This window comes from Moschus berezovskii, chromosome 4, assembly GCF_049115385.1.
Source record: "Moschus berezovskii isolate FMDL1 chromosome 4, NW_MosBer_1.0, whole genome shotgun sequence".
In the NCBI taxonomy this organism is placed as follows: Eukaryota; Metazoa; Chordata; class Mammalia; order Artiodactyla; family Moschidae; genus Moschus; species Moschus berezovskii.
The window spans coordinates 35,955,940-35,962,850 of NC_142463.1; the positions used below are offsets into that span (position 1 = coordinate 35,955,940).

General features: G+C 37.5%; 1 pseudogene; it reads right to left on the bottom strand.

Annotated features, from left to right (window-relative positions):
• Positions 1 to 1,872: 1,872 nt before the first annotated feature.
• On the bottom strand, positions 1,873 to 3,152 carry LOC129540347 (large ribosomal subunit protein uL4 pseudogene; annotated as a pseudogene).
• Between the last annotated feature and the right edge of the window lie 3,759 nt (positions 3,153 to 6,911).

Genomic DNA, 6,911 nt, shown 5'->3' on the forward strand with positions numbered 1-6,911 from the left:
TTCATTCATTTCAGTCTAATGATTATTTTTAATATTTCTTATACGGCAAGTATATTAGTGATGAATTCTCTCCACTTTTATTTCTTTGGGAATATGCTAATACTCCATTTTTGAAGGATAGTTTTATTTAATGGAGAAGGCAATGGCAACCCACTCCAGTACTCTTGCCTGGAAAATCCCATAGACAGAGGAACCTGGTAGGTTGCAGTCCATGGAGTTGCTAAGAGTCGAACACGACTGAGCGACTTCACTTTCACTTTTCACTTTCATGCATTAGAGAAGGAAATGGCAACCCACTCCAGTGTTCTTGCCTGGAGAATCCCAGAGACGATGGGGCCTGGCTGGCTGCCATCTATGGGGTCGCACAGAGTCGGGCATGACTGAAGTGACTTAGCAGCAGCAGCAGCAGTTTTATTTAATATTGAATTTTTGGTTGACAAAGTATATCAAATATGTAATCTTCCTATTTTCTGTCCTTCATGATTTCTGATGAAATATCAGTTGTTAATGTTGAAGATAAGTTTACTCATGGTAAGTTGCTTTTCCTTTGCTGACTTCAGGATTCTCTTTGTTTTGTCTCTTAACAGCTTGACTATGATGTATCTAGGTATGCATCTCTTTGAATTTACTGTTTGGAATTAATTGAGCTTCAGAATAATGTTCATCAAATTTGGGACATTTGGGGCCACCTTTTTCAAAAAAATATTCTTTATGCCTTTATTCTCTCCTTTCCTCTAGGACTCTTATTCCATGTTTGTTGAGGCTCTGTTAATTATTCTTTATTGATTTTTTTTTTTCTAATACTCATATTGGATAAGCTCTATTGACTTAATTCACTGGTTCTTTTGTCTGCTCACTCAAGTCTGCTGTTGGTCTCCATTAATGAATTTTTATTAAAAAATTTTTAGATTAGGAATATATTTTTATTGAAGTATGCTTGATTTCCAATATGTTTATTTCTTATGAAAAGCAAAGCGATTCATTTATATATATATATATATATATTCTTTTCAATTATGGTTTATTATAGGATATCAAATATAGTCCCTTATGCTATACAGTAGGAACTTGCTGTTTATCTTTTTTATATATGGTAGTTTGTATCTGCTAATCCCAAACTCCTAATTTATCTCTCCCCCACCCTTTGATGACCATAAACTTTTTTTTTCTCTTTGTCTGTGAGTCTGCTTCTATTTCATAAATGAGTTCATTTGTGTCATATTTTAGTTTCCACATGTAAGTGATACCTTATGGTTCTTGTCTTTCTCTTTCTGACTTACTTCACTTTGTATGATAATCTCCAAGTCCATCCATGTTGCTCCAAATGGCTTTATTTAATTTCCTTTTTATGGCTGAGTGTATTCCATTGTGTATGTATACTGTATCTTCCTTATCCATTCATCCGTCAATGGACCTTAAGGTTGCTTGCATGTCTTGACTATTGTAAATAGTGCTGCTAGGAACACTGGAGTGCATGTATCCTTTCAAATAGAGTTTTCTCTGGATATATACCCCAGAGTAGGATTGCAGAGTCATATGAAAGCTCTATATTTAGTTTTTTAAAGGAAACTTCATACTGTTCTCCATAGTGGCTTCACCAATTTACATTCCCCCCAGTAGTGTGGGAGGGTTCCCTTTTCTCCACATCCTCTTCAGCATTTGCTATTTGTAGAATTTTTGATGATAGTGCGAGGTGGTGCCTCATTGTATTTTTGATTTGTATTTCTCTAATGAATTTTTAATTTTAATTATTTACTTTTCAATTTCAATATTTCTTTTTTTTTTTTTTCATGTTTCACATTGCCTCTTTGTTCAGGTCTTCATTCAAAATTAGCTGTCCAAAATGATTTAGCATTTATGGAATAAACAAATTTAGTTTATGCAGCAGCCTTCTTTTTCCTCTGAGGTGGGTTTCTTTTCTGTGGGCTTCTTTTCAGGTGCTAGTTTCTTGGTCCCTGCAGCCTTTTTTCCCACCACAGGCTTCTTCAGCTTTTTATCCCCAACAGCCTTCTTTTCTTTGTTTCCCACCACAGGCTTCTTGTCCTGAACCCCCTTCTCTTCTGATTTGGCTTCTAGCGCTGCTGCTGTATTATCCATGCAGATTTTGTGGTTCTTGGCCTGTCGAAGAATGGTATTCCAGTGCATGGTCTTTGCATATGGGTTAAGCTTCAACATGATTCTCAGGTTTTTCAGTGGGTTCTTCTTCAGGACTCTGCGATGAATCTTCTTGCATGGTGCTCAGAGTGCTCTTTGGATTTCTGGGCTTTTCAAGATTCTGCTAAGGTCCATATTGAGCATCTTGTGCATGGGTGGTTGTGGTTACTCTTGAGGGAGGCAGTTTTACACCAAGTGCCATACAGCTCATCTAACTTTCAGAAAGCACTTTCAGTTCAAACGCAGAAACGTCCCACATGACCACCAGGAGCAAGTTTCAAAATGTTCAGCTTGCCTACATTAAGCAAAGTAATTCTAAGGATGTTTCTGAAGGCCTTGATGATACCTGTCCTCATTATAGATGATGCAGGGTCCCTTGCACTTGATATGGTGACAATTTCTCATTTTCCCTTTGCCAGCTCTCATTCGCTGAGAGGCATAGACCTTTTTGATATCATTCCAGGCCTTAAGTTTCTTCAGAAGCAAAACAGCCTCCTTTGTCTTCTTGTAGCCTTCAACTTTATCTTCAGCCACCAAAGGAAGTTCAGGACCTTCAGGAACTTCTTCTTTACGATGACCTTTAGACATGACCAGTGCTGGTAAGGCTGAGGCAGCCAGTGCAGAGCAGATGGCATATCGCTTCTGCATTGTATTCACTCTGCAGGGCCAACGTCTCCAGGTCTCGGTTGGTGCAAAGATGCAGCCGTCACGGAACATATTTCCAAAACCACCATGGCCAGAATGGTGAGTCCCGCCACCTCGAACCCTGGGAATTTGAGCCACAGCTCTGCGGGTACCCCAAGACTCAGCACTGGTTTGATGATCTGCTAATTCACTGACAGCGTAGGGCTGTCTGTTGTTTTTGTGTAAGTTGTTGTGAACAAAGTTAACAGTATCTGGTGGAATGGGAGCCTTGAACACAGCAGGAAAAGTGACATTTTTGCCAGATGACTCCCCCTTTCGGAGTACACTGATATCAGTGGACGAGCACAGGACATGGCAGGGAGAGGAGAAGGCCAAGCTCCTCTCAACCTGGTGGCTCCCACAGAAAAAGCCAATTTCAATATTTCTATTTGATTCTTTTTAAAAAATAATTTCTATCTCTTTAATAATAGTCTATTTGGTTACATATGATTCTCACACCTTATCCTTTAATGCATTAGACATGATTTTCTTTGATTCATTGAATATATTTAAAGTACCTGATTTAAAAATCTTTAAGTCCAACGTCTGGACTTTTCCAGAGATAATTTCCATTGACTGCATTTTTCCCCTTATAGATGGGCCACATTTTCCCATTTCTTTGCATGTTTTACACTTTTTTTTGGAAACTGAATATTTTAAGTTCTATAATGTGGCAACTCTGAAAAAGATTTCCTCTTCTTCCTGATTCTTTTGCTCTATATTTTATTGCTTCTGCTGTTTATTTGTTTAGTGACTTTCCTGGTCTAATTCTGTAAACTTAATATACTTTTTCATGTATGGTTACTGATACTTCTTTTTAGTTAGTTCAATAGTCAGCTAATTATTAAACAGATTTCCTTAGTACATGAAACTGACAAGTATTCCAGCCTTGATTGAGGGGCTCTGTATGTGATAGGATATGCCTTTTAAGGATCTGGCAGGAAATTTATAACTCTATTTTAGCTGTCATGATTTGCTTATACAAAACTTCAAGGTCAGTTAGAGGTGATAGATTATGACCTTCTGTGGTCTTTCCTGGGCATGTGAGCTTCTGAACTCCCAGGATTCTATCAGGGCTTTTCAAATCAATCTTTGGAGATCTACACCTACATTTTTTTCTATAATTTGTCGGTCTCTCTTGTTAGTCACAACTGGTGTTAACAATACAGACAGCTGAACTGCTAAGCAATTACCACTGATTGTTTTTTGACAAACATCCCTGAGATAGGTCTGCTAATAGAGAGTGAGCCCTGAATTAGGTCAAGTAAAAGCAAACTCTGAGAGTGTAGCCTTTCAGGAGTTGTCAGAGTAAGTAAAAAAATGATAATTTCCTGGATATGTTTTTTTAGGAGTACTCTGACTCTACCAATGGCTTCTCGGCTACTACTTTTCACAGCCACTTATGTTGCAATGTTGTTGATTTTCAAGACTATCATGGGGCTGAGGAGCTAGAATTTGAACAGGGAAATTAAAAGCACCATAAAACTTACTGTTCTTACTATAATTCTGTTATTTTCTTGAAATAACACTCATATATTGTTAATTTCCAGAGTGCTGAAAAAGTTACTTTTGATCACTTTTACGAGTGTCATTATTGCTTATTTGAGAACCATATTTTTGGAGATCTTTATTCTCCCATTCTAATGGTACTGCTTTATTTCACTTCAGTTTGATTCAGTCACTCAGTTGTGTCCAACTCTTTGGTACCCCATGGAGTGCAGCACACCAGGCTACCCTGTCCATCACCAACTTCTGGAGCTTGCTCAAACTCAGGTCCATAGAGTCAGTGATGCCATCCAACCATCTCATTCCCCTGTCATCCCCTTTTCCACCTGCCCTCAATCTTTCCCAGCATCAGGGTCTTTTCAAATGAGTCAGTTTTTCACATCAGGTGGCCAAAGTATCGGAGCTTCAGCTTCAGTCCTTCCAATGAATATTCAGAATTGACATCCTTTAAGATTGACTGGTTTGATCTCCTTGTAGTCCAAGGGACTCTCAAGAGTCTTCCCCAACACCACAGTTCAAAGGCATCAATTCTTCAGCGCTCAGCCGTCTTTATGGTCCAATTCTCACATCCATACATGACTACTGGAAAAACCATAGCTTTGACTATGTGGACCTTTTTCAGCAAAATAATGTCTCTGCTTTTTAATATGCTGTCTAGGTTTGTCATAGCTTTTCTTCCAAGGAGCAAGGGTCTTTTAATTTTACAGTGGCAGTCATCAACTGCAGTGATTTTGGAGCCCAAGAAAATAATATCTGTCACTGTTTCCATTGTTTCCCCATCTATTTACCATGAAGTGATGGGACCAGATGCCGTGATCTTTCTATTTTGAATGTTGAGTTTTAAGCCAGCTTTTTCACTCTGCTGTTTCACTTTCATCAGAGGCTCTTCAGTTCCTCTTCATTTTCTGCCAAAAGAGTGGTATCATCTGCATGTCTGTGGTTACTGATATTTCTCCTGGCAATCTTGATTCTAGTTTGTTCTTCATCCAGCCCAGCACTTCACATGATGTACTCTGCATATAAGTCAAATAAACAGGGTGACAATATACAGCCTTGACATATTCCTTTCCCAATTTGGAATATATCTTTTACTGCATTGCTCTGTTGCCAAATCAATTACTGGATGTTTAGGGTCAAGTACCTATTTGGTTTCTCATGGTTGAAATATTCTGAAGTTTATACTTGAGTCCAGCTTTCATTATCTTTTGTATCTAAACTGGGTGATTGGTAAAATGTGGGGCCTTCTGAAGACATGTTTGGGAGAACAGAAGATTTACAGCCCTATTTTCTTCAGCATTTTTCTGTCATCTATGAATTTGGTTGATTCTTCTCGAAATGGGTTTTGCTGTGGTCCATTGTTCCTGAATAACTGGCTTGAGAACCAGAGCCAGTTATGGTCTCTAGGATGAAATAACTTTCTCAGATAAAGAAAATCCAGGTAGATCTGATTCTTTCATTCTCTATCCAGGATAGTACAAACAAAAGTTAAGATATCAGGCCAAAATAGGGCTTCAGTTATTTCAGGGCTGACCTCACTGTCTCTGGTTTTTGCATCTAATTTGTATTCTATTAATATTCTAAACTCTGTTTTAAATGTTTCTTTCTACAACCATTTATTCAACAGTTACTGTTCAATAGTTCTAGACATTTGGGCTTGTTACTCATGGTATAAAAGTATATTAAACATATTATTGTCTCTCTTTCTGACGTGAATTAGTATACCGTAGTCCTCTAACAGGCTCTTCCATTATTTTGCCCGGTAATCCTGTAATCTTTCCTTTCTGACCCTCCTTATATGTCTCAGGTTTTATATGGCAGGCTTATATGGAGTATACTTAAGGCCTTTCCCCCATTACATATTTTCCCTAGTAGCTCAGATGCTATAGAATCTGCCTATAATCAGGAGACTTGAGTTTAATCCCTGGGTCAGGAAGATCCCCTGGAGAAGGGAATGACAACCCAGTCCAGTATTATTGCTTGGAGAATTCCATGGACAGAGGACCCTGGTAGGCTACTACAACCAATGGAGTCTTAAAGAGTTGGACACAACCGAGTGACTAACACTTTCACTGTCCCCATTAGATGTAGCAATATTCCATATTACTTCTATGCTCCCATTTTCTCTACTCCAGAGTGAAGAATGAATGGTCAATTTAATTTTAATTTAGGCTCTCATTTATTAAGTATATTCTGATAACTAGGCTAAGTATTTTATATTGGGTTATTTTATTATATAAGTCTTACATTCATATAAGAATTCACCTAGCCTTATGCCAGACACTATTATTATTCCATTTTGATATAAGAAGAAACTAAATTTGAATGTTTGAATTGTTTGTCCAAGATCAGATGATCAATAAGTAGTTGAGCTAATATTACAACTCAGTAAGCTTAATTTCAGAATCTGTGGTATTATTTATTATAGAATACTAATTTCTATGAAAAAATTATGAAGAACATAGTGGACACTATTAACAGAATGAAAATATTTGCAAATTATATATCTGTTAAAAGATTAATATCCAGAATATATAAAGAACTCCTAAAACTCAACAACAACAAAAAAA